Source organism: Gymnogyps californianus, chromosome 1 (genome assembly GCF_018139145.2).
Source record: "Gymnogyps californianus isolate 813 chromosome 1, ASM1813914v2, whole genome shotgun sequence".
NCBI classification, from domain to species: Eukaryota; Metazoa; Chordata; class Aves; order Accipitriformes; family Cathartidae; genus Gymnogyps; species Gymnogyps californianus.
This window is the reverse complement of record NC_059471.1, coordinates 82,705,045-82,732,542: the sequence shown is the minus strand read 5'-3', so window position 1 is coordinate 82,732,542 and position 27,498 is coordinate 82,705,045.

Sequence of the window (27,498 nt, the reverse complement as noted above, 5' to 3'; positions counted from 1 at the left end):
AGGGACTGGCACAGTCCCTGGCAGGAGACCGAGTTGACACTGAGGGCTGCATCAAAACACTGAGACCCCAGGAAGACCTCGAGTTCGTTCCCGAGCAGGCAGTGAGAGCGTGCCAAGCAAGGGATGTTACCCTGTGGAGGACAGACAGTGTGCTCGCCCTGCAGGCAGAGAGCCCGAAACACCATGAGTGAAGGGATGTAAAGCAGAAAGGTCTGAGGATCCCCAAGTCATAGTCCACCCAGAAAAGTTGAATATGCTGTGGGAGACACCAGCCAAGCCCAACACTTGAGGAAAAGCTGCAGAAAGTGAATTTGCTGATAAAGTTTTGCAAGCGTTTACTGACACCCACAGTGTATGTGTATTGTGGGGGCAAGGACAGAGATGTCACCCCTGCTAAGGGGTTCTGCCTGGGACCGGTGGGTTACATTGCAGCAGAAGATGCCTGGGTTATCAGTGTAAAACCAATTCAAATTCTTCCTTCTTTTGAGCTGGATGTCGGTCCATGATAATGTCATTCCCGTGACAGTGACATCAAAGGAAAAGCCACAGATGGCCGGGTGTAAACAAGTGAAACTCAGGACAGCGTTGCTCTCTGTCCTCACTAAGGTGTTATGTGAGCTCAGCATTACTGAAGCAGCGACAAGACACAGGGGAGAGGGAAGCAACAGTTGCGGTATTTGGAATGTATTGGTCTGTTGATCTTTTTTAGGAGTTTTCATTCATTTGATAGACATGGGGCCAAAACAGAAGAGGAAGCGTTTGAAGTGTTTGAGCTCAAGGACTGCAGTGCCGCAACATATGTCCCTCAACACAGGGGCTGAGAGAGAAGCTGAGCAGTCTCATTGCCTCACCATCTGCAGCAGAAGAGCCAGGGATGGCCACTCCAGGAAGAAAAACAGATCCTCTCACTAAATAGACCCCAAAGAATAAAGGAAGTAAAAAAGCAAACGTTTTGCAGCAGTCAAAATAGGAGACATTTCTGCAGAGATGACTGGTGCTAAATATATTCCAGTGCTTGAGGCATCAGCAGGACTCTGGCAAGGGCCCTTGGATAAACATTACACAGCATTGTGGCCGTCTAGCTCTGCCCTGGGAACCCTTTTGGGTTCCTTTCGTAACCAAAGGTTGTTCACAGGAAAATAAGAGTTTGGAGGGAGCTATGTTCTACAGCAGAGCATGTCCCCGGGTCCCCAGCATCTTTGGAAACAGCGGTAGTGGCAGCTTGTGCATCACAGCTCTAGCAAAGCCTAGGCATTGACCAGCAATGCCAGAGAGGGCAACTTCGGCCTTAGTCCCTCGTGCACAAAATGTTTTATCTTTGCTTATGAGAAGGCATTGGTAAATGAACCTAACCATAAATAATTTCTTGCCTCTGGTGAACAGAGGTGATTTTCAGTTCGAAAGTATGAATTTCTAATCAAAAAGAAGGCTAGTGGGGAAATGTTGTGCTTCCAGCACACTCTCTGGAGGTTTTGATGAAAGTGCTGGGGAGTAAATGCAGAGTTGGAGATTGTTATGAAGTGCTGTGACTCAAAAAAAACCCGCAAACAAGCAAAATCCTGTCAAAGTCACAGACAAAACGTAGATTGTTACTACCAGAGCAGAAAAAGATGCTGCATAAAATAATTGAGATTGTTAACACGGGGTGGCTGACACAGCATGTTCCCCAGCTCTTTTCACAAGTGAAGGGCACGCTCTTGGTGGTCTGCTAACAGACACCCAGCTGGATAATTTTCAGATATTACCAAAAATATGCGATAAAAGTATGCACGGTTTAGGGATGGAAATATTTAAGAGAAGGAGGAGGGGTGTTTTCTATTAGCTTCACAGGAACACTAACGTCGAAGAAGTTCATCTGGCAAAAACGCAACACAATCAAGTAAAGGAACTGGTTTTGGTATTATTGGGAAAAATTATTTTTATTTTTTTTTTTTAGGGAAAAGTAGGCATAGGTATGTTTAACTTGTTTGGGAGAAAGAGCCGTAATCCCCAAGATAGAATTACTAACTTTTATAGTAGTCAGGGTACATCTGAAATAGTAATGCCTGACTTCACAGTTTGGTTGGCAGGGATTTAATATGTGACATAATATTACTATGGATATATCAACACTCATCCTATCGTTCCTCTGTGACTGTTAAGTGAAGAAGGTATCAAAATAATAATATGTCTTGTAAAAATAGCATGGAGTCTGTCTCCAATCTGTGTTTATCGCTGTTACTGAACAAAGCTTCGCTAGTAAAGCATGGATTATCACCTACTGATATTTGGTTCCCACAGATAAAGATACAGTTATGGTACTTTTTTCTAAATGGTAGTTTTGCACAATGTCCCCGCTAGCAAAATGGTGCAGTATAAGCTGTCTTGCCTGTACAGCATGTATGCCATTATATATGGTGTCCACACATGATGAGCATTGAAAATACAGTGTACCAAGGTATCCATAGCTGCAGAGGTGTGTTGGATTTGGTCCAAATGCTCCCAAAAGCCTGACTAAGCTCTGGGAGTCTGAAACGGGTGAATGTGCTTGCCATCTGTAAGTAAAACCAAAAGATTGCAGTGATGGCTCTCCTCCAGGCAGGTGAGGGCAAGAGTGACTCCAAAGTGGAGCACCTTTGTCCTGTGGCATTGCCAGGTCTCGGGGAGGGTCATGTCCCAGGAGCTTCTGGCTGGAGGTAGACTTGCCCTGCACGGAGGCCCCTGGAAGCACAAGGGAAGTGAAAGAAAGAGACACTGTATGTGAGCAGAGGAGAGAAAGAGAGAGCTCAAAATGTTGGAAGGCCCCCAAAAGATACTTTAATTATTAATATCATCTATGTATCTACTCCTGTTTTGTTTGTAGGCCTCTGAAGAGTTGAACATATGAAACAATATTGGTTTCCATCATAGCCATTCGGCTTGAGTTGTTTGATTTTCCATTAGAACAGCATCATGCTGAATGCATTTTATTCAGATTGGACACAGAGGATTCAAATATCCGAAGAGCAGAAATAGGCAGGCTTGTAAAATACACTTTGAGACAATTTCTTTTTTTGTCTGGTTTCCAAAGGAAATAACACTTGTGCAACCACATTGTCTGTGTGTATCTCTCTGTCTGTCTCTCTGCCTGTCTGTTTAAGGTCTGAGCCCATTCACAGGCGCCAACAAAATTTGAGAGAGGGGCAAAGGCATCAACAAAATATGTTTCATGAAAGCCAGTGGCTAGGAGGAGAAGGTCCTACGTCAGTGGAAGAGAAATGCTCTAACTGTGGTGTAACAGAGGGGAAGGCTGCAGTCTGAGCTTGCAAAGTCAGGCACTACCACACCAGAGTGAATCCACAGGAGACGAAGCTGTGAAAACCCCACTCAAAGTGAACACTTTAATCAGACCTTGAACCTCACTAGACGTAAATCAGCCAGAGGACAAAAGTCTATAGGAAACAGATTTTCCTGAAACTACCTGAATAATACAAGGCTAACATATACTGGGTCACCCAGGCATTGGCTACGGCTTGGTTTTCATTTGGTTCAAGATTTTATCCAAGCTGTTTGGTCACAAAGAGGTTAGGCATTAGCACAACCTGTGACAAGCTGTGTTCATTTAGGTTATGTAGGAACATGTTTGAGATCTTGGTTACAGCAGCTGTTTGTGCTTTTTTTCTTCTGCGTTTGTAGCAGGAGGAACCAAGTCTCTGGGGACCTAGGCTGACCTCACAAAACTGTTTTCAGTTTTGGGTTTGAACCAAAACTCTGGTTTTCAGCACTGGAGGGACTTGGCAATATTCCCTGCTGGATTTTCTAATAAAGAGAGTAAAAAATGACATTTCCATATTGTTAGCAGGAAGCTGAAAGCACCTGAGGAGCTGGGGAAGAGCTGAAGAATCACTTCACCATTCTCATCCTTCCTTCAAGCAACAGTCAGTTTTCTGTACACAATGCACGTAGGATGAAGATGGACACAGGACAGGATTGAAGTTTAGCACAGACAGAAAAATCTGTGAATGAAATGCAGTACTTGGGAGTCATTCAGACCGTCGGAGTCAAGGGATACCAGCAGATATGTTTCCCCTGGACTCCTCTACATTTTCATCCAGTCAAAAGTTTGAATTCCTTTCTAGAGAGGAAGCTAGAAATTACTATATTCAGCTCCTGTTTCTGCTTTTATCCCTCCCATCAAGCCAGGAGAGAAAGCTGAGGATAGCCTCAATGTATGACTGTGCAGTTGCACAACTGAAATTGCACTTGTTGCCTTTCCTTAAACAAGGCTTGTTTTTCAGATGTTTAAACATATCTGGGCTGGTCATGATGCAATAAGCTGGGGCTAAGCCAGGTAACCATGCTGTATTTTACATCTCTTTTTCTAAGACTCTTCATTTTTTTTGAGGCGTTGTCTTATGTTGTGCTTTTTCCATTCATTATACGATGCTTCAAATCACACACTGCTGTGCAGTGCTGGGTTGTAAGTTAAGCATTTTCCTCTTCTTCACTCCACTCCCAAATATTTTGCCAGCAGTCACTACGAAGTTAAGCTTTTTGACAATACCCAGTCACACCATGTTAATGAGAAAACTTTAGCTTGGGCTCTAAAGTTCTACCACCCACAGACATTGTACCACCCACAGACGTGTTGCTGTAACCTTGTCTTCTTCCCTTTATCTTCCCCCTTTCAGTACGCACTAAGATCATGAGCCCTCCGTGAGAGGGGCTCCCTGCTAGCCCCTCTGCTCTGCAGTCCTGCCCCCTTGCTTGTCCCCACTGAAAAAAGCACAACGGGAAAGCGTTGTGTCCCTGCCCAGCCGCTTTTGGTGGGAAGCAAGGTACACAGGGCATGAGTGGGACCGGAATCATGTTTTTCTGGGTCCCAACCTAAAATTCAGTTGGGACCTGCTAGGTATGTTCGTCTCTACCTGGCAACTGAGAAGCACACGTGGGGTTTATTGCTTCAAGATAGCCCAAAATGTTGTCAAGAGCATATTTTAAGACACTCTGCAATAAATTTAATGTTGAGTTGAAGCATTTAACAGTTGTCCTGCTCTCACAATTCAAATAATGAATGGTATGGTAGGTAACATATCCTTCCACACAGCTTCCATATGAAAAGTACTCAAACAAAACGGAGGAAATTCTGAAAAAAAAAACCAGAAAGTGGAGTGAATGGCATGTGTAGAAAACTTGAGAGCACAAAATATGTGCTAATATAACAACTGGTGAAACAATGACCAAGGCGAACCCTGGTAATTGTCCACAACAATCTGAGAGTATAAACAGTCAAGAGAGAGAGAGCAAGAAATTATTTAGCCTGGCAGTCAACAGCAATTTAGGTTGTGGTGCCACAAAAAAAAAAGGGACTGCCAGAGCCCCAGCAGTGTGTACATGCTCAGTCACGCAGAAATCACCTCTCTGGGTCAGCCGCTCGGAGGGGAGATCTCCTGTTGTGCAGGGGCAGCTGCTGCGCCAGCACAAGGGAGGTGCCGGAGCCACAGCCACCGAGGCTCTGCACTGCGTTTTTGCCTCCCAGACGAGATTGGGAAAGTGCAGCCCATTGTTCCTGGGTCTTTAGACATCGCTTTACTCGGTCGCCTCATTTCCATAATGCTCCCTGGCCTCCCAGTAGCCCAAATTAATTTGATGAATACAGTTCTGTGTATTTTAGGATTCACTATTCCCCACGTCCCACTCTCTCAGTTTTGTACGAGGTAATCTCGGTCCCTGTGCAGACAGATCCTGCTGGAGCCTTAATTAAAAACTATGGGCACAAAATAAAAGCATTTTCCTTTGCTCCTCTGTGTGCCAGCTGCATACTCCTGCCTGCTTTTCTGTTTCAGCTGAAAACAAACAGGTGGGAAGAAGACGTCACAGCCTGTAGCACTGGGATAGGCAATAGCATGACTTGGGAGAATGGGGGAGGAGGCTTCTTTGCATGTAGAAAACCTGGACCCACAAAAAATATAAAATTCAGAGTGAAGAGAGTAAGAGAGAGTGAAGGAGTTCTTCTCCACCCTCCCATCTCCAGGCATGTCTACATTTCTCCGCATTATCATTGCAGCTGAAACGCTTGACACAGAAGGGTTACTAAGATTCTCTTCAGAAGCTCCTTGGTGCATTTGCTAGGTGGTGACCTAGATGTTTTTCAAAGGCTTGACTCAGCCTTCACTTTGCAAGCTCTTGGTAGTCCAGGGAAGAGTGGGGAACCACAGAGAGGAGCCACAAAAAAATGTATAGTCTCTTCTGGGAACTTTTGCTTCATGTTGAAGCTGAGGTACTGCATGCCTATATGAAGTAACCTTGATTTTTGGATGTTACAGCAAAGTTGCGGAATCATAAAAGTGGTAGAGTTAAAGGATATCACCAAATATTTGATGGTATTCACCATCTTCTTGCCAGCACAGGCCAGCTCATGCCAACAGACCTTCTAGTTGTTTTATTTACCCCAAAGATGGGAATTCCTCTTCACCTAGGGATTCTTCATAGACTGTGCCTTTAAGATTTTTTTTTCTGGCACTAAACTTCTGGATTTTTTTTCTCTTCCTTACCATCTTGTCCCCAAACTGGTACTAGGTTAATAATTCCTTTACCTCTAGTCAAGCCTGGCACCACTATCATCATTCACCCTTACCAGTGTGGTGATCCAGAAGACATCTTGTCAACCTCAGTAATGCCTTTTGGTGGGTACAACCTTTGTTCAGCAGTACAGTTCAGATTTAAAACCTCACAGTCTCCCATATAGATATTTGCAGGTGCTCCTTCAGGGCCAGCAAGAATGATATATTTAGTTCCTTCTAATAAGTCACTTGCTATAGCTCATTAATCACTGTTATTACCCTCTCAATGCATTTGGTGAATGTAGCAATATGGCATTTGAGTACTTCTGGAAATAAGACAGCTCATTAATTGAAGCAGTGTCTAAAACCACTTTCATTTTGCTATTAACAACTCCACAAGTAGGTTTTAGTTCACAAGAATCTTCACAGAATTCAGCAGCACTGTAAATATTTGTGTAAATAAATAATTATATTCAAAATAACATTCCAAATATGAGGTCATATTTGTACAAAAGACTTGTCTGACCGTTATGTGCTTTTGTGACTATTTCATCTATTCAAGGAATACATTAAATATTCTCCTCCAAGGTTATTAGCCTTGCTGTTTAAACACAGGCTATATGTAAGAACTATTTTTCCAAGCAAGTAAGGTAAAATTTGTGTATCCAAATTCTTTTTGCAATAATTTCAAGTGATGCATAAATTCACAAAAATCGTAATTAAAAAATGCAAACAAGGTCACTAGTGCTTTAGATACAAAGGTCACATTACTAATTTTATTAACTTGTTTTTCAGTTCTTCTGCGTAAAAGTGTATTTAGTCTGCGTGGCTTCTCTTCTGGACAGATATAGAAGAAATTCTGTCCCTTCCCTACTCAGGAATGTTTTGTCTCAGTAGGTGACAGTAAATATGCATTCATAATCGAGTACTGCAACTCCCTACTAAAATTTGTCCCCACTGTCAGGTGTTTGACACTACTGTCTCCCTGGATTCTTCTTTCACACATACAGTCTGACCTTGACCCTATTTGTGTAAAGCATCCTCGGGCAGACCATGAGCATCACCCACAGCCTCACTTTGCCTTTCCTCCCATGGGTTACTTTCAATCCTGATGAATCAGAGGTGGATTTATTAGAAAGGGTGAGGGGATCCTTATAGGACCTTGTCCCTCTTCCCATGTTGAAATCCCAACACTTACTGTATTTTAGTGCAAAGCCACAATACAAGAAATGGGGAATAGGAGACAGCGGGTTGCAAGGAAAGAGAGCCTCCTCTAACGCTTGCTTGTGGTGAGCCCCAGCAGCCCCACTGCTTTCAGGCTTTCAACGCTAGTCCTCACACCACACTCAACCTGAGACCCTAGCAGTGCTCCACTCTGTCTTTTGGGGGAACGTTTCAGTGACCCATGTCCAAATAGCTCCGTGATCGTTCTGGCTGTACTAAAGAGCTTAGGTGTTTAATGGAGTCTCATGCCATCAAACCTAGGCTACTGACATTTTGTTTCTCTCCCCTCACTTACATTGTGCCTGCACTGTAGAATAACTTCAATGAACAAAGGTATTAGTCTGACCTCATGATGGTAGACTCACATCTTTGTACTCTAGCACAGCTTCTTTCATTCATCTGTGCTCCTCCAGTCACCCTGTCATTGCTGTCTGGGAAATCTTCTGTGGCATAAATCTGCTCCTCAGTGCATGTTGGTATCAGTTCATCAGCTCTGCTACACAGGTAAAGCAACAACAGAAAGAAAGAGAATAGAAATGAGATTATGCTTAATAAATTTCAGCAAGTGACATGAAAGCTGCAATCTTAATTTAGGCTCAAAGATCTGAAAGGACTATTTCAGCAGTGGCAGCATCTTCTTTTGCGTGTTCTGTGCACACCATAGAATCATAGAATCTTTTAGGTTGGAAAAGACCTTTAAGATCATCGAGTCCAACTGTAAACATAACACTGCCAAGTCCACCACTAAACCATGTCCCTAAGCACCATGTTTACACGTCTTTTAAATACCTCCAGGGATGGTGACTCAACCACTTCCCGGGGCAGCCTGTTCATGTTCAGAGCTCTGCCGTCCTGCACCTAAGTAGATGTACTTGTGTACCACAGATTACATGGTGCTTAAAATGATTATGAGGAGGAGAAAAAAACCACTTGCCTACAACACAGAGATGTTTTCTTCAGTTCGTGTTAGTGTGTTTACAGTGAAAGTGAATGCAGTGCTTTGACCTCACTGGGCACTGCTGGGTAGTAAAGACAAAATGCTACAAAAGCCAAACACGTTTTTGAGACAAAGTCACTAAATCCCACTTCCTCCCTCTGCCTCACAGGAACCAGGCATCTGCAACGTTGATAAGGAATTGCAAAAGAGCAATTTCTGTGTAGGAAAGTACGTATGTAGGTTAAACTGACGCTCGGATGGTGGCTCTCCTGCTCTGAGTGCCTGCTGCACCTCCTTTCTCCCTCCATGCTCTAGCAGACAAGAGGCAACACTGCGCTACACGCCTTGCAGGAGCAGCTCACACAGCTCTGGTAACATTGACTAATCCCGGGTTATGATGCGGCCATCAGCCTCCATAGGAAGGAGAGCTGACTGTATAGCCATATTCCCTGGCTCCTGGCCAGTTTTCCCCAGATTTCTCAATGCCCATCAGCAGTGTGGTTGTTCTGTGGAAACATCCCACAGCATCACCTGTCCCCTCTAGAACATACTGTGGCTTTGGATTGGTTTGCTTTAATTCATCTGGATGTGCTAATGGCAGGTATCAAAGTAGAGTAACATTAAAATACCTTTAGCAGTAGAGACTACACTGGAAACAACGTCCTTTGTCAAGGAAAGGCAACATTTACGAAATAGGGCATGGAAAACTGGGGGGTTTGGTCTAAAATATTTTTTCTGATTGCATGTATGCTGAGTTGCATCTTAAAAAGTCATGTGCAGATCATTTAAATCCACTGCTAACTTGCATTGGTATTCCATTCAAAAGGTTTCTATATTGCAGATGTTATTCCACAGTTACTATAGATATCTTACATGCTTCTTACAGGGAGGAAGTGTTCTCTTAGATACCACTGTGGTAATTATTAGCAAATGTTCATTGGCAAAAGGTAATTAGCAAGTAATTATTAAGAAACAGAGGCAATCAGGCCCTGCAAAAATTCCTCCACTGGGATCACAGACTGGAGAGAGGAGATGCAGAAAACCATCTTTTTAGAAGCTTAAAAAAAAAAGAGTTAATTCATGTAGAAAAATGATTCAGCACAGTAAACTGAGGCTGCAAATATCTTTGAGGGATGCTGCAGCCCCAACAGTACCCTCCTTCACTCATAAGGATGGCTGCGTCCAGGGAAGGTTACGATTAGCAGGTTTGCACTGTGTGCCTTAAGAACAGCCACCAGTTGACAGGGAAGAAAGCAGGCAGGAGCATACATAAGTAACCGCTGCTGTTTCCATACAGTTGTAAATGCAAAGCACTGAGGGACATCAGGGCTGAAGTACTAAAACTGGAGGGAGAGGACAAGAATGCAATCACAAAATGGACAGGTCTTTTAAAAAGGCCATGGCAGTTTTAACTTTTCATGGCTGAAAGGCTGGACTTTCAATGTGAGGATATCTTACTAAGTAAGTATATATTCATTCGTCCTCAGGGCAGCATAAACAAGGAACTCCTGTTTCCGAAACAGCCCCCTGTCACACGCAGAGCAGCTGATGGAACAAAGAACCACATTTGTATATGCTCAGAGTGACACCAGTGAATACACATTGCTGCGGAGCCTGGTGCTGCTGAAGAGGTATCGCTCTACGTCCACAGAAATCATCCTCTCATCACGCCCTGTGGTGCGTCCAGCCTCAACGTTAATATTTTGGTTCAGAAGAGTATACCAGGCAAGGATGCAAATGGAAACGAAATATATTGCATGTGAAGTTGATGGATTGCTTCATACTTTACCCAACATTAAAAGGCTGATTGCTTTTTTTCAGCCATGAAAGTGCAAGATCTCTTACTTTACCACTTACTATTCTACTTTCACCCATGCCAGATGCCATTTCTGATGCCCAATCACCCTGTTCCCCCTTGAGATATCAGCAAGACTCGGGGCTGGTTTTCTCTTTATGAAACAGAGAAGTTAACTCTGCATTGGGACAGCTGGGATGTAGCTGTCAGTTCCTTTTCATTATCAGCAGCACCCAGCTGGATGTCTGGAATTCACAGACACTGGGGGAGAATCATGTTTGCTTGAATTTTAAAAACAGGTTGCTTGCTGGGAATGAATACCCTGCAACAGTTGCTCAACTTTGCCTCTCTGAAAGCAAAAGTAATCCCAGAGGCTGCTAAAAGCAGAAGAGAAATCAAACTGTTCCTTGCTCATCAGTTCAGAATCTGGTTAGTGCTTGAGAGTTTTGCTTTTGTTAGAAAATAATCTGCACATGAAATATTTTTTAAAAGATGAATATCCGTAACAAAATCAAAGCTAAGGAGAAACCCCAAAGTCCAAAGATTAGGATTCGTGCAGTGGCACTGCTGCTTGGAACAAGAAAATTTGCTGAATTTCTCCTAGCGGGGGCTTGCAGCTGGTGTCTATGACAAGAGTTTAAAGTATTTCCCTCCTTAATCCAAATTAGCAAATGACTTGGAGGAGTGCTGTACTTACTGGCCTCTCAAGTAAACTTCCCATTGCTAAACTAAGCTTGTCATCTGTGACAGATGAAGGCAGTTCCCTTCTGGGACTTCAGGCTGCCCTTAGCACAGGGCTGCACTTCTCTTCATTTTGGCCTTGCTTTGGAATAAGCCTGGTTTCCATATTGCCCACACAGGAACAGTGTGTCAGAAATCCTGGTGGAGACCTCCTCGGGAATCTTTCTTCTTCCTTTATTTTAGGTTGTTTGGTTGTTTTTTTTTTTTTTGCTTAGACCACCAAAAATAGCTTGGGCTAGCTAGGTGGTCATTTCACTCCCATTTCTTAGAAGTCTGAGCTATTTTCCACCTAGCTAAAGCTGTGACCATCCCTCAGTTGTTAAGTCTGGGCTACATCTTACACGTAACACACTCTTCATAATGACTGAGAAATCTCTGCCTGTTCAATACTTCCTATGCAATGAGTTTTACTAATATGCTGAACTAACCATCACTCAAAAGTATAACCAAACTGTGAGCTTAAATAGCTAGCTCTAAACGCTTGAAAAACAAACGAGTGTCTTCTGTAAAAGATCATTTACATATAAACCAAACTAACCAACAAACCCACAAAACAACTTTTATGTGTAAAAGTAAATAAGAGTCTCATGATAAAATACCTAAGAATATGAAAAGGGGGGACAGTGAATGTTAATGGGCTGCCATTCTTCTCACAACTCAGAGCATGCATGGCAAGCTGTAGGCTTATTCCAGCTAACCTGTGTTCAATATGATTTATACCAATGGTGTGCGATTGCCTTCAGTGTAACTGTTCTAAAATCCTAGTGTAAAATTTTCTCCTGCTGCTCTTATGCTCTTCACACTTGTAGTCCTGCCCAATTCTAGTGAACCAGCATCCAGGTCACAACTAGGCAGTAACTACAAATTTTGCTGGTGATTTCAAAGCATTAACTGATGGAAACACAGTCTTGGCGAACTGACACACATGATCAGAAGTACATTGGCATTATTACTGTTCATGATCTTTAGGGTAGGAGAGAAGTGAATCCCAAAGTTTAAGCAGTTTTTAGCCCCAGCCTGCAGTGCACACTCTAGCCCTACGTTGGTTTTTTTCTGAAGTGTTTATATTACAGAGTAAAAACATCTCCCTTCAGCTATATTAAATAAGACTATTAAGACATGTAATCTCACTCCACCTTCCCCCAAGGCCTTCCAGGATTCTTTGTGAAGCAAAACTGCTCTGTTCCCACCCCAAACTTCTTGAGTTCCAGGTGTGTATTTAGAGATGTGCTTGGTCTGCAGAAAGGCTTCTTGTCTTTTTCTAAACCAGGGTCGTGGTCTGTTAAAAACTCAGGCAGACTGATTGCTGTGTGAATGTCTTTTGGTGTTATTCTCTCTCCAGTGAGGCTTGGCCTCCTGGTGTGTGCACATGTGTCTGTTCATGGCCACAAGTTCAGAGCAGATTTCAAGCCAATCTTGTGGCTTGAAAGTCCCAGCCCTCAGTCCACCTCCCCAGAACATGGCTATAGGTTATTGAAGTTCAGTGGCTAGAAAGTGGCAGCAATGGGAGAACTGTCAGCTTTAGTTGAGTTCGGTGCTGAGCACAGCAGAAAATCCAGTTTACTGGCTCATACTTGAAAAACAAAGGTGTTTTATAGGAATAAGCAGGCTGGCTACTTTGTTTTGGGGCCTTGACTAACTTTGGTAGGAAAAGTTGCAGCTCCCATTTGACTCTTGAACATGATCCTGTGATGATCAATATCAGAAATATACACCAGCAGTCAGGTGTGATTTGGACATAGCCTGGGCATAAAATGGCATTTCTGTTGAATAAGGCATAGTTCCCAGCAAGGTGTTTATCTCATTCTTTTGGTTCTATGTTCATGCCATTCCAGCTGTGAGAACAGAAATTCTCAGGGCAAAATTAGAGTAGCATGGACAAGCATATACCAGATGAGGCATAAAGTTTTCTGGGATGAAGTTAACCCTCCAGAAATTTTCACAGACATTTGAATCACAGAACAGTTGAGGTTGGAGGGAACATCTCAAGGTCATCCAGTCCTTCTGGAGGTCATCTGGTCCAAACCAACAGAGTGCATTTCTATCATCAGATCAGTTCTCTGTATCACGGACCAGCTGGATTTTTTATGTGGTACTCAACAAAAGATTCTAGCTCCCTGCATGGCTGAACTACAGTCTTACCGATTGTTTTAAGTGTTCTAAATTCATCTTTTCTTTTTCATTTGTTTTAAATATGCTTAGGTTACAAGAGAGTGGGAGGATCTGGCAAGATGGTCGAGATGCCATGTCTTTATTACTGCATAAAAGAAGTCCAGGGACTCACCTCCCACCACCAAGCCAAGTCTCATGGTCCCCTCCAGAGAAGATTTCTCTTGTTGGAGTGGCCCAAACCAGGGTTAGGCAGTGAGCTAGCAATGGGGCAGGGCAGGTGATCAGGGTCCGGTCTTGTGTTTCCTCCCTCCTTCCCCTTTACTTAGCAGTATAGGCATGCTCATAAATAGTTGCTGAATTCCTTCGTTCTTGTGGACTATATGTGGGATATAAACAGGCAAATGTTGCTTTAAACTGCCTTGATGGTTCCCACAGTCCTTTGGACATATGGCTACACATCCGTTTCCAATATAAAACACATCATCTTAAAATGATCCACTTCATAATCCCTGAACTGCTCCAATAGCTGCAGATGCTCCAGCCATACCTTTTTCTTCCTTACTTTCCCCTGTTTTTTGCTGCAGATAAGAGGACCACAACTCCAAAGCGCTCCAATGTGGAAAGGAGTACTTCTTGACCAAATCCAGGCATTTAAAATATGGTACAAGTGGAGAAAGAACTTCATGAATGACCCTTATCCAATTCTCAAAAGGTGAATCAGAGGTAACTCCACAATCATGAGATGAGCTACAGAGATATAAAACCAGAAGTGCAGGCCTCCTACAGTGGGTTTTGCAAAGTGTTAGCACGAAAATACACAAGGCTGTATTTGGAATAGGTTCTAAATGCACAGAAACTTCTCAGAAGCCAATCTGAGTTCTACCAGTTTGAAGGCATTTTTCAAAAAGCAAACAAACCTGAAAAAGACTTCTTGGGATTTCTTTTTATTTTTTCTTAAATCGTTTATCCATTCCCACACTTCTCATCTGCTGAGCCTAGCAAGTGGTCTGAAAAGTGCACCTGGCTCCAGGTCTGAACTTCAGAACTGACTTTCCCGAAGACAAACCATAACCCCGAATTCACACACCATTTCATAAGTACCCCTGTTTCTAAAACATCAAATCTATGCAAATTACCTTCTTTGTACCTTCTCTGTATCAAATTACTTACTTACTCGTACAACAAATACCCTGAAAAAAAAGATTCAAGGTAAGTCCGAATTTATCTTCAGCCTCCAAGAACAGAGTCGTGTAGGAGGGAACCAGCAAAGAACTGTATGTACTACCTTCGATAGCACAGTTGCAATCAAGCAGAAGGATCACTAAATCCTCTACAACACCTGGTAAATAAAATCTTACCTCCCTCAAAATCCACAGAGATGTTCATGGAGCTTACCTGCAGAGCCTGAGAAATGATTAAACCAAGAAGGCTGACTCAGTGTTTTCTAGCTACATGAATTCTGTGCTACTGCGTTGTTCTCTAGAGCAGTGGTTCAAAACAAAAGCAAAGCTTGCTTTGTCAAGGAGCTAACGCACCCAGGCAGGATCCCCTTTTGCATCCGAGCATTTTAGAGTTGGTATCAAAGCATTGCAATGAAATTCAGCATGCTTCTGCCACAACGTGCTTGTCCCAGTAAATGCCACGTCATTCAGCAACAGCACATCAGCTTGTCTTATGGATCCGTTTCTGTGGTGCTATGGCCCTGTGAGGGTGTGCACTCTCCTGCAACTGGGGGGACACTTGATGGTATGGACGGTGCTTCAGGTGTTCAAGTCACGCCAAGCCTTGAGGATATGAACAGGGGATGCTCTTCATATGGGGAAATATTGACTGAAAAAACACTTCTACATCTTCTGCTGAAGAACACGTCCCACGGTGGATGCCTCATTTTGAAACAAGATGATTTTATTATAGCTATTCTTATCGATTATGAATAGTTATTCTGCTCTGGTCAGAACCAAGGCAGAATGAATGAAAACCAACCTTATTCCAAAGACAGGTGTCCACTCAGTTTTATGGCTACCCTTCAAATTGAAACATGTAGTGCAGATTAATTCCCTGGGAAGGACAAGCCCGGACTTTACATGACAGCCTGGCTGTGGGAAAGGCCCTGTCTCCTGTGTTCCTGGAACGCTGAAGCAAACCAGATGTTTGCCATGGGGACAGCTTGTGGCCAGGTGGAAGAGGAGCTCATGATGTGCCAGCTTGCTCTCACTCCTTCCGATCTGGAGTAAAGTACGATGGTTCCTGGGCTGGATAACCAGGAAGACACTCAGCGCTTCGCCTCCTCCTGCCTTGCTCCTCTCAGCACGGCCAAGGTGAGCCTTGGGGGCAAAGAGGTGATTCAGACCCTTCTGGTCGACTGACTCAAGGTGATTCACAGCAAAATGGGAACAAACATGAAATCTGTCACCTGTATCGCGAAAGCACGTGATGACGTTGGTGAAAAATGATCAGTGGGTACTTATTTCAGCACACAGAAAGCACGTCATGCCTTTGGTGAAGTGCCATTTAAGAAGAAAAAAATAAATGAGATTGCACCTTCTGTCTGTAACCTGAGCGGCAGCTCTGTAATGCGCAGCCAGCTTTCCCATATATTTAGAAAGAAAAGAATATCTTCTTATAGTAAGTGGTACCAAATGCAGACGACTCTTATGCTAAATTGTGTCTGCCTGAAGAGGAGAGTTATTATGGTGCAGCACAAAAGATTTATTACATGGTGGCTTTTTTCCTGATATTAACAGCTGTCTTTTGTTTTAATCATTGTGTATATAAGGAAAATAAAGTCATAAGACATTGAGCACTTCTACTCTTAAGGGCACTCCGCGTTGCCAAGGAGAAAGCCTAAAGTTTGCATAACAGCAAAAAACAGAGCAGTCTTAATTTTGCAAGCATGTAGTAATCCCGCTGTAGCTGAAAACTCCAAAAGGGAGCCTCCTCTCATTTCTAGCACAAATCACTTGTTTGTGTTACTTTTTGGCACACAAATGCAAAGAGAAATAGTAAGGTACTTTTCAGCTAGCAGGCATCCATTTCCTTCTCTGAGGCAGCAATAATCATTGTTGAAATTCATCTTTAAAAACAGGAAGCTTTATCATTATGATTTTCTAGCAACCTCGCCCTTTCTTGTGAACCCGACCCTGGCTACAAATCGTCTGCTTAGATTCAAGCACGACTATTATAAGACTGAAGAGCAGGTATTTCCTATTTTGCTTTAAAGCACATATGGTGTGTGCTTAGAAACAGCCCTGCTCAGGGTGATTCATCCAGCCCTGAGCAGGAGCACTGCTTAATAGAGCTTTACACAGGAGACCCGCGTGTTTATATCGTGCTTTTGTTTATGTTTTATTTCTGCGGAATAGAGGGAATGAAGCGAGATCTCTTGCACTGGGAAAATATTATCTGAGAGGAAAGCAGCAGGAAAGTGCTGAGGGTGAATTTGCAGGGACCACAGCACAGATGATGTTTTTTGACATATAAGCAACAAGTAAACGTCTCTCCTGGCGGTACTTAGCAAAAGGGCCTCTCTACATAGGAGCGTAGCAGACTCACTGCTGCAGTGATATTTTCAGATACATTTAATCACTTCTCAAATGGGTCCTTGACAGCACATACAGGGTTGGACACGTACGTGCTTGGTGGTGCCGGCTGTTTGCTCCCCAGGAGAGGAGTCGCTGGCCAAGACCACTGCCCACCCAGCAGCACCCTGCAGTGTGGCAGGCCTGAGCTCGCTGGGGAGACCCACTGAAACCTCCAGTCCCACTCTGTGTTTCTGCAGCAGAAACATCCTCTGAAATGCCCCAGGCACTGGGCCACCCTATGGGAGAAAACCCCTCCACTCCCTACTCCACAGGCAAGCCGGTGCACAGCTGCTGAGCCCCTGGGCCATGTTAGCCTGAGAGACTGCTGTCATCACTTTTGTCTCAGGCTTTTGGCTTTTTCTGGCTGTGAAGTAATCCTAGGGTGATGATGGTGGAGGAAGGGACATTGGCTCAGATGGAAAACACTGCTAAGACTGCTTTATGCCCAGGATGGCTTGCTGAACGCCTCTCTCAACCAACCCAGGGAACAGGCATTTAAATGGCTAACAAGAAGAGCTAACAAGAAATAGTTTGGAAAGGATAGTAAACCAGGTCATCGTAGGTTTACAGTGATGTCCAGTTCCAGTAGAGAACAGCGTATCTGACACTACTTCTTGCAGGGTTTTTACTGCTTTCCTCAAGCAGGCTGGAGACAGGTAATGGGAGGTGGTCTGGGAACTTGGTTTCCATGTTGCTTCCTGTTGCCTTGTACCATTTGGAAAACCCTAAACCTCTTGTTTATCCTGGGATTTTTCCCCTCTGTGTCTCCCACCCCCAGCAGAGTGGCCGTCCAGAGGAGCACTGTGCGGGGATACAAAGGTCCAAGTGTACCAGCTCCATGCAGGGTACATGCATTGACTGAGTTACATTAGGCCAATGTACCTAAAGATGAGGAGCCCTGGTTTCCCATTCCAGCGCTGGTGACACCCTCTTTATGGCATTGTCTGCTGTGTGTCATTGTGTCTTTGTGGCATGTCCGCTCTGCACAGACACCAGCCGAGTTAGCTGCAGAGCCAGAAGCCAGGGCTGTGCTGGAAGTAACTGGTCTACCTTGGTAAAAACTGCTGTTAAAATCACAGCCAGTTCCTGAAACAGCTGATAAGACATCCTCCAGCAAGCTCCACTCACTGGCATCGCTGCTGCTGTCTCTTGGGGGCAGCTGCCTGCACTGCCTCCAGTGCTCAGCCCTTCCTTCCCCTCCTGCTGCCTGTGGCCCCCAGGCCCCTGCCCTTCAATAGCACCCCCGGGGAAGTCCCCCAGCATCTCCAGCGAAGGGGCACGTGGGTGCTAACCAGCCAGGCTGCTCCTAGTGCCTTCCCGAGCACCTCCGCAGAGCCCTGCATGGTGTGGGCTCGCTCAGGTCCCCTGCGTCCCCTGCATGCCCAGAAGTGTCTGGGGAGCTGCTGAGGAAGTGACGAGGGCTGGCCGCAAATATAGGTTGTGTCCCAGCTGTGAACTTGACTGTCAGGAACTGCAAAAGACTTCTGTGGTCTAAAGCAGCATTTTCAGTGCTTTTTATTCTCTGGGGTTTGTTTTGCTTTGGACACACCAGAGAACACTGATAATAGATGAGAAAAGAGGAGAGGAGGATTTCTCATTTGCAAACACAACACTCTGCTTCCAGCAGAGGAGATTTTGCAAATCCTCTGCAAGCAGGGGAGCCGAAGCTCACCGCAGAAAATGCACCGGGCTTTACACCCACAATACCTGTGTGATGATGCCCAGCTGGCTGACAGGAACAGGCTCTCTCGAGCTTTGTTTCTGCTTACTGTCACTAGGAGGTTTTGAACATGTCCATGTCACACCCCAGGAAGACGTGTGTAACTGCATGACACAGGGCAGAAAGCGTTTCAGAAGGGAAAGGAAGAAAACAACTCCACAGGCTGGGAAGGAAATGTGGGAACAAGCAAGCTGGGCCAAGAGTCTAAACTCTAACAACTGAACGCCTTCCCAATCTGTGACCTCTCATTATTTGATTATCACAAGAGAAATCTAAAGAGTGTACTCACTGATTCCTGAATAAATGCTAACCCATAACATGGGCCATACTTGCATACTTCACATTTTTACCGGTGCATATGGGGCCTGAGCACTCTGCTGACATGTTCTGAGACAACTGTGAAGAGCCAGAACAGCTGAGATACTGCTTACTGCAACAGATCAATCAAGACAGACCAGGTCAAATGTTGCTTGATATCAGTTTTTATATTTCTGCTTATTATAGGTTTAATGGATGTAGTGCCCAGCAACCTCATCTGTGGTTTCTGCTACGCATGACTCTAACCAGAGAGCTTACTAAAGGCTTTTCCTGGTCCCATTAAGTAGAAGCTGTGCAGAAGATGGACATGGATGATCAAATAAGAGAGCAAATGAGGCAACACTGATCAGCACAGCAAGCTGAAGGTATCACTTCCTTGTTGCAGTTCAGATTTTCGTAGACAACACAGCAAAAGACATTTTTAAGGGCTCATTCAAAGAGCTACACAATAGCCTGCTACTAGAGAGCAGTGGACTCTAGTGAATGCGCCTCAACTCTGAGAGGAGGTGTAGGGGGCTGGTGGGCCTGGGATAGACCAGATGGGGCTCTGGTAGCGAAGATGTGCAGCGCTTTCTTATGTAGTCACACCAGGGCGCAAGTGGTGGGACGTAGACAAAATGGTTTGCCAGGAAAAAGGCAGCCCACGGTAAAATCTGATCAGGGAGGAGGAAGAAGGGGCTGCAGGGGCTGTGCCCGTAAAGCAGAAGGGTAGGGCAGCTGGTGACAGTTTGGGAGGGAGAAGCAACAAGGGATAAACAGCCTCTTTCCTCCCCAGCCCTTGCGGTATACGGTGATGACTAAGATCTGAACTGATTTATATTGACTGCAGCTATTGCTGTCTCACTTATACCAGTTCTTTGCAATGTAACCCCCTTCTCACACCCTAGCCATCACTCTGCTTTTATTGATCATGATTTGCATGAGGAACAGGCTGCCTTTCCTTCCCACTCACACACACTTGTCAGGCTTTTTGTGTACAATAGTGATTCTTAAATCCTTGGGTACCAGATTTCTTGCTCTGAAATCTTCCAAACCACTCTTGACAATATTATTCTCTTTCTAGCCTGCAAAGCACTCAGAAAAGTCATATGTAAAGCTAGCTTTATTGTAACTAGTGCAGAAATTCGAACTTTGCATGTAGTATGAATCTTATGTCTCAGCAAAGTTTTCCATTTCCTCATGCAACAGGGATGTGCATGCACAAATCCTTGCTTTGCACATCAGATGTTGTACATGTGTCAGTCAGGCACGTGCAAAATCGCAATTCTGTCGGAGAAGCAGGATCCAAGCAAACAGTGTGAGTGGCAATCCCCTGCACTGCTGTTCTCCTCACATATCCTTGGCCACTTGAGTCCCTGAGAATTGTCCTTCTCTAATACCATATGTCTATTATAAAAGAAAAAAACTACCTTCCCTTTCTTTTTCTGAGGCCAAGACTTGGGCTACACAGACTTCAATCCAGGAAACCCAAAAAGGATGTGATTTTTTCAAGCAGCATTAACAGGTAGTGTGTAGGCAATTAAATCATCTCAGTGTTTAAGCCAGGTTAGTGAGTTGCATAAAGGGAGTAGGCAAGAAAGAGGTAGAAAAGATACTGTTCCTTGTGGTTTTGAACAAGCCTAAAACTGTATTCCAAGCTCTTTAAGCAAACTGAATAGTTCCTGATTTTATGAGGACACCCGAAACTAAATAACACTAACAAATTCTGCCTGTAACACAGCCCCTGTGGACCCAAGAAGAGAGGCTGTTCATGATGAGATTGCCATTTTTGACGTGGGTAGAGTTTTGCACCCCGGCTGACCTGGTCCACACATGCCACTGCTGAGAATAGTGGTCTCCCTGCATCCTCCAGGTTCCTTGCTTCCCCACGGAACAAAACAAGTAAAGCATTCACCATACCAAAGGAAGGGGTTAGCTTAGCACCCTGCAGTCAGAGTGCTGGCACAAGGGAGGGGAGAAAAAGAGGAAGAGTGAATCCCCCTTTCAGCATCGGCTGGCTGTAACACGGACTTGCACCCTGCAGTCTTGCCCACGCCTGCCTCTTTGTTTCCTTCAGATTGTACAATCCATTTAAACCGATTAACTAATGGGATACAAATTCACAATGTACCCATGTAACAATCAAGCCTGTATTAAAGAAAAGCATTTTAAACTCCTTCTATCACCAGCTTTGGCAAAGTGAGCTTGACTCCAGCTCAGCCTGGTGCCCTGGCCACCTGTGCCATGCATCCCTGCTGCTGGCAGAGAACTCTCTGCACTCCCACCCAACCCCACCAGCTCCCTCCTCCCCTGGGTGCAGTCCCCATGGGGGTGCTTCTGCAGTGGAGGGCTGACGCAGCTTTTGTGAGCCCAAACTCAGCTTGCCATGCCATCACACAGGGAAGGTATTACACAAAGCCTGAGCTTTCTTCATGCTCTCTTTCTGCCCCTTCATCCTACGGCCACCAAAGAGGAAAGGAGTCCCAAAGATGGGGGGAGAAAGAATGGAAACAAAGGTGAGAAAGATTTTCCTTGGTCCCTCTCAAATTTATTCTACACTCCTCACTTTGAGAAGAACTGGTCTATCTCATATTCCCTTAGCACTCTGACTAGGCTTTTGGTTTTGATTAAAAATAGCTACAACCTAAAAGAAATTAAGATAGCTACTAGTTTTTTCTCTTTTTCCCTTTAAGAAGCCAAAAGAGATGAAAGGAAGAGTTACTGTCAGGAATTTTCCCAGATGACTTTTCTTTTGATGTCCTAGTGCAGTCTATATTTATTAATGATATTTAATGCCTGCTCTCAGTTTAGTGATTTTTTTTTAAATTTATTTATTTATTTTAATTTATACAAGCGTGATGAAGGGATGCTAGTGTTAGAGTTGCATTTCAGTCATCTTGGTTATCCTGGAAAGGCTTCCGGCAGGCGGGATAGGAAGGAAATAGAAGGTTTAATGACATCAAGGCATGGGTTGCTGATACCAACACATGACCTCTCAATTTACAGCAATAGGTGAAAGATGCGGTTCTGCTTTAGAAGGAGAAGCATTTCTTGTTTTGAATGGTGAGAGAGGACACAAGTGCATGTTGTTTCTTTCAGAAAAGCTTTTACTCTCACATTATCAAGAGGAGAGATGGAACCTCAGCAGATTCACTTTTAAGCACTGAGGAAATAGTCAAGTTTCAGAGCACTGGCATCTTTTTTTGAACCAAAAATTGCTTGATATTTTTATCCCTCCGAACATTTTTTAGCATCCAAATTTGCTTTAGGTGGTTTCCCCAGGCAATTATGTAAAGAAAACAGCCCAGTACTATTCATTTGTCTTTATCTTGCTTCATGCTGTGCCTGGTGGCAGAGTGTAGTTCTTCAGTTTCCCATGCTTTTTCATGAAAAATGAGAACACTGAATTCTTTGCTGGACAATGCAGTTCCGCAGTTGTGTTTGTTTTTGCAGATTAAAATCCTGGTTTAGCACAGTGTTAGCTTTGGACCTAGCAGCTAGTGTTAGCATAGTGTAGGTTTGGCTTCTACATTTCTCCAGGTAAAGCACAGCTGGCAAGCCTTAGATCTTCATGCCCAAAACAGCCTTTTCTATGGAACAGCAACCAGAAAAAAGTTCAGGGATTAAATTCATCCACCAGGTTTGTTGCGGTGGTTGAGCTTATAACATTGCTCAGTATTCAAGAAGGGTGAGGATCCCTGAGTGCTGATAGTGGAGGGCGGTAGCAGCAATTTTTGAAGAAGAGCAGAGGGGAAGCACACACTGAATGAGAAGAAGAAAAGAAATCAAGTGGAGGAAAGAGGTGAGGGAGAGGAAAGAAAAGGAGAAGCAGACAGAGCAAGACAGAGAAATAAGTAAAACACAGTGGTGCGCTGGAGCCGTGAAAGCAGAAATGGAAGTGAAAGAGGGGGTGTTTCGGAGGGACACCCAGCACCAGCCCAGCCGTGGCAGGTCAGCGCTGCTCAGCCATACCGCACTCGGGCCCTGTGTGATTCCCCGGCACAAGCCCGGAGGAGCGGTCTCTCTCCCGACTGCCGCTTAGGGACACCGCTGCGCCAACCGGCCTCCAAAACAGTCCCGGCCTGCTCTCCGCAGTCAGGCACAGCAGTACTAAATGAGGCCCTCTGGAAAGGGAGGCTACCGCAAAATAAGGTGGGAAGTCCCTCCTGGCTAAGGGAAATAGCCGCGAGTCAAAACATGCAAAATCACAAAGCTTTCCATCACCGCTGTTATTTGTATCACCCCGATCCATTTTTATGCTGAAGTAGCTTCACATATGGCTGCCCTAGTTGGCTGAAGCTAAGAAAAAAACCGAAACAAAGGCTAGTACTTCCCCACAGTCAGTAGCCTCCCAGTAAGCAGCCAGCTTACTGGGAAAGAGGATCCTTGTGAAGTCATGGTCGTTTGTTATTTTCATTCTGCCGCATCAGCCTTTCTGGTGTCTGTGTGAAAGAAAAAAGTCAGTTGCCTGAAACAACCTCCAGTTGATCTGAAGTCTGAACTAGCCCTACCAAAACCCTAACGACTCATTCCCATATCTTCCCTATTTGTTCACTAGTTAAGAAAAGTTCCCCTTGGTTTGCCGAATTGTCAGAATTTTCAGTCCTTGGGCTGTAAGTTTGGAGGGATTTTTTTGTGGATGGTTTGACTTGCTCTTTTTATTTTGTTCCCCTTTCACTCTGTGTGGTTATGTAGCATGGCAGGGCGGAGTGGACAGGAATGCGCTCCCCTGGCCCATGCACATTTTCACGTTAGGCAGAGGTAACTTGGGAGGGTGAACTCTCTTCTGGAGCCCAGGCAACACGTCCTAATTATTCAGTTACTCTCATAGCTGTGGAAGTTGTTAGGCCAGTGCTACTTATTCTGAAGTATTTGTCAAGTTGTGCTGTGTGAATCCAAAGGAACAGCTGGTCTGAATTTCTCTAGAAATGGTTATCTCTGAGCAGATTCGGCTCAGTTCTTTAGTGTCTGCTTTGGTTTTGTCCGCCTGGTCTCCATGCCACCACACCGCTGGGACAGCCACACTTAGAGCAGAGCTTCCTTTTGAAAGATGTTGGTGATTCATACGCTCCTATCACGACTCTCTGCAGCCCTCCAAACAACGGCTTCATTTGCAGAACAAAACCCAAACCAGAAATAGGAAGTTCATAGCCAAGTTGCTGGTGGTGTAGAACTGAAGTAATACATTAATAAATTAATCGTGCAGTCAGCTTACACACTCTCATTTTGTCCTCGCAAAAGGTTTGCCATGGTGCTTTTGTTAGGCTATTCAATACCCTTACACCACTTCACAAGTTGGTAGCTTCATCTGTCAGTGAAGGTACAGAGCAGGATGAAGCATCAATGGCAAACACTAAACTTTTAATTCAATACCTCATTCAATGGCAAGATTTTGCCAAAGTTTCAAAAAAACACTTTATGACTGAATCGCAGCCTTGATTCTTACAAGCCCAGATTTTAAGGAGGCTGCTGATTTGTTCACTACCTATTCATTTGTGTTCATTGCAGGCTATATTTTTGTAACTTATGTCAGAGTAGTGTCTAAGCCTACCACAAAAATTTGTTCCAACCCTACTTTTTGCAGTGACCTTTCCATGCAGATGCTCCGCAGCAAAGCCAGTCCCCGGCGAACCCGACGGGGATGGGCCAGGAAATGAAATGCTGAGAATCTCAAGCTTGAGCTGGAAGGCAGCCAGGGTGCACTCCGAAAGCAGGCAGCGAGGCTTCTGCCTTGAATGTAGGTCACCGCTCACTTATGGAAATTCACTGCTCGTGTGAAGAGTGCCATGAGGCAGTGCTTTAGGAAGAGGAGGCAAATGTGTAATGCTTTCTGTGAGATAATTACAGCAGTGCGAGGGGGAAGGCTCCTGATTGCTTTGGCTTTCTCTACTCCATTTTCACCACCTCTGTAGCAGCAAGGCATATGAGTATCTGACATCACTAGAGAGATTCCTCGAGGGCATATTTCACTTGGAAGCGTAGTTTAAATACAAAATTTCTTGACATAAATGAGGCATTTGTCTTTTGTCTTTTTAAACAGATTATGCTCAAAAAGTTGTTCCAGGCTGAACTCTATTGTCAAAGCGAGGAGCTGCCTGTGAGCTAATCTCCCCATTGCCTGCAGATCCCTGCCCACAAGCCTGCCTGCAGCTATTAATGGGGATCTTTCCTCACTTGTGGAATACAAACACGCACATACACAGATACGCATTGTGGAGATCTGACTTCTGACAGGCTCTACTGAAACCAACTGCAGAGCATGCTTACTGTTTGCATGTAGCCACACAAATATGCTGGGTATTGTGCTCTGAAAGCAAGGAAGAAAGAACTAGTTTGGTTAAAATTAGAGCCGACAAACCTTTCTTTGGTTTTCATTTCACTGAGCCGTCATACTCATCAGAAGAACATCCTCCCTCTTGTATCTCATTTAACCCCAGGACAGTAATGCCCAGTTCTCTGCCACTTCTCCATCCCTTGTTTTGGAGCTCCATCACCAGTCACTCCATGTCCTGCTCTGCTGGCCACTGTCATCATACCGTGCCATCATCCTGCACCTTTGATATACCTTAATGCATCTCAGGCGTGATGATGCAATGAAAATGTAACTGTTCAAAAAGAAGTCTCAAGAGAGCTCACACTAAAAGACTTGTACTGGTGCTTCAGTCTCACAGATGAAGCAACCGAGGTCTTTCCTATTGGCAATCTGTTCTGAAAAGACAGCATCTCCCGTTGTTAATGATCCTATTCCTGCCCTTCCATCCTCCACACTGTATATACTGTCCCTATATATTTACATTGCATGTTTTTCTTAGTCCCTGCATGCATTCTTCTCTGTTACACTAAATCTTATGATAAAAAATGGCTTTTCTGTCCATCATACCACTAACAGTTGCACTTTCCAGAAACACAGTCCTGACAAATAATGCAATTTGGCTGTATGATGCACACCAGCCCTAAGATTAGCTCCTCACTGTAGCTTTGGGCCTGAATCAGAAGTTGCCCCATGTCTGTGAAAACAGTTACTATGAAAAAAGAGCCTCCTACCTGCCAGCAGAAGAAGGGCTGTAAAAGGAAAAGATGCTGCTTGGCAGACAAAAGTAGGACATCAGGCCCCAATCTCATACTGTCTCAGTTCTGGCTTGATGTCATGATTATTTCATCTTGCTGGGAAATACTGTGGTTAGAGAGCTGGTGCATCTCAGTTCAGTTGCTCTGAGCTGAGAGGAGAAACTCATGCAAGTGAGTATCAGATCCCAAATCTGATACATAGTTAACACAATTTTTAACAACTGTCAGGACAAATTACTGGCCAATGACCAGTTCTGAAGAAATACATCTAGGATTTAGGGAGGATGTAGGTACCTACATAAAAAAAAATCCACTGGCCCTGACTCAGGGAATTTTTTTTCCTAATACTTACTGTTTTAAATTCCTCCACCCCTAGAGATGCGTCTCTGAGCATGCCTAGAAGTGCCTTGCTGCTAACCTGGTCAAACAGGTTGCCATCTGAGCCTGATCAGGATTCACAGATTGGAATACAAATTCTCTGTTCTATCTGTTAGCAGACAGACAGACAAATTTTCCAGTTCCTCCTTGGCTTAATACAGCTAGTTACAGTGTTTCTGAAAATGGCCAGCTTTTCATTGCAGAAGCCACGCGCAGCCACAGCTCTTTCTGTAAGATAATGAATTGCAGTTCTGCTTCTGGAAGGCAGTGTCACTTGTGCTCCAAAAAAACCCCCCACTCTAGCCAGAGTCTGGGTTCCAGCACTCCACTCTGCAGTGACTTGGTAAATCACTTAACTTCCCTATGCCCAGGGTTGCTGAGCTGTGGGACAGGTACGCTATGAACTCATCGGATGCTGAGAAGCTTCGTTCAGGGTTTGTGCAATGATGCGTACAATGAACGGTTCGTAGGAGATGTGTACAAAGTCTCTAGCTCCAAAATACAAGCCTCCACCTATTTAGCACAGGAATAACTCCATTATTTGATAATATCAGGAAGTGATTGTACTTTATTCAGACACCTGTAGGAGAAGGGTATGATAATACATGGTTATTGTGCAAAATTAATAAAATGCCCCGAGACCCTTAGAGGAAATTGGTGCTAGAACTTGAGTTCTCAGAGGGTAAATTATTTATGATCCACCCATCTGAATTATTTATCCTCCATTAATTTCTATGCCCTAGAGAGAGATTTCTATTATGCAGCTCTAGTCATCTGGAAGTTGGATATCTAGTCAAAGTTGATTGTCTAAGATCACTTGATAGTGGAAATATGGGCAACTCCAGAGGAAGAGTCACCCCTCCTACCTTAGACACCTCCCTTAGACTCTCCACATTGACCAGAGACAAGTTGAGATGCCTAGCTCAGACTAAACAGCTACCTTCAAATGCTAAATCTGTGCAGGGCCCATCCTGGGTATGCGATTAGACCCTGGTGTGGGTGCACCAGTGAGCCTGTTGCTGCCCCATGCTGGGCCAGGACTTGTTGCCGGCAGGGCACCCTGCCTGTTCCTGCTCCCGCTGCCAGACTCACTCCAGAGCCACCGGCACCTAGCCGAGGCAGCA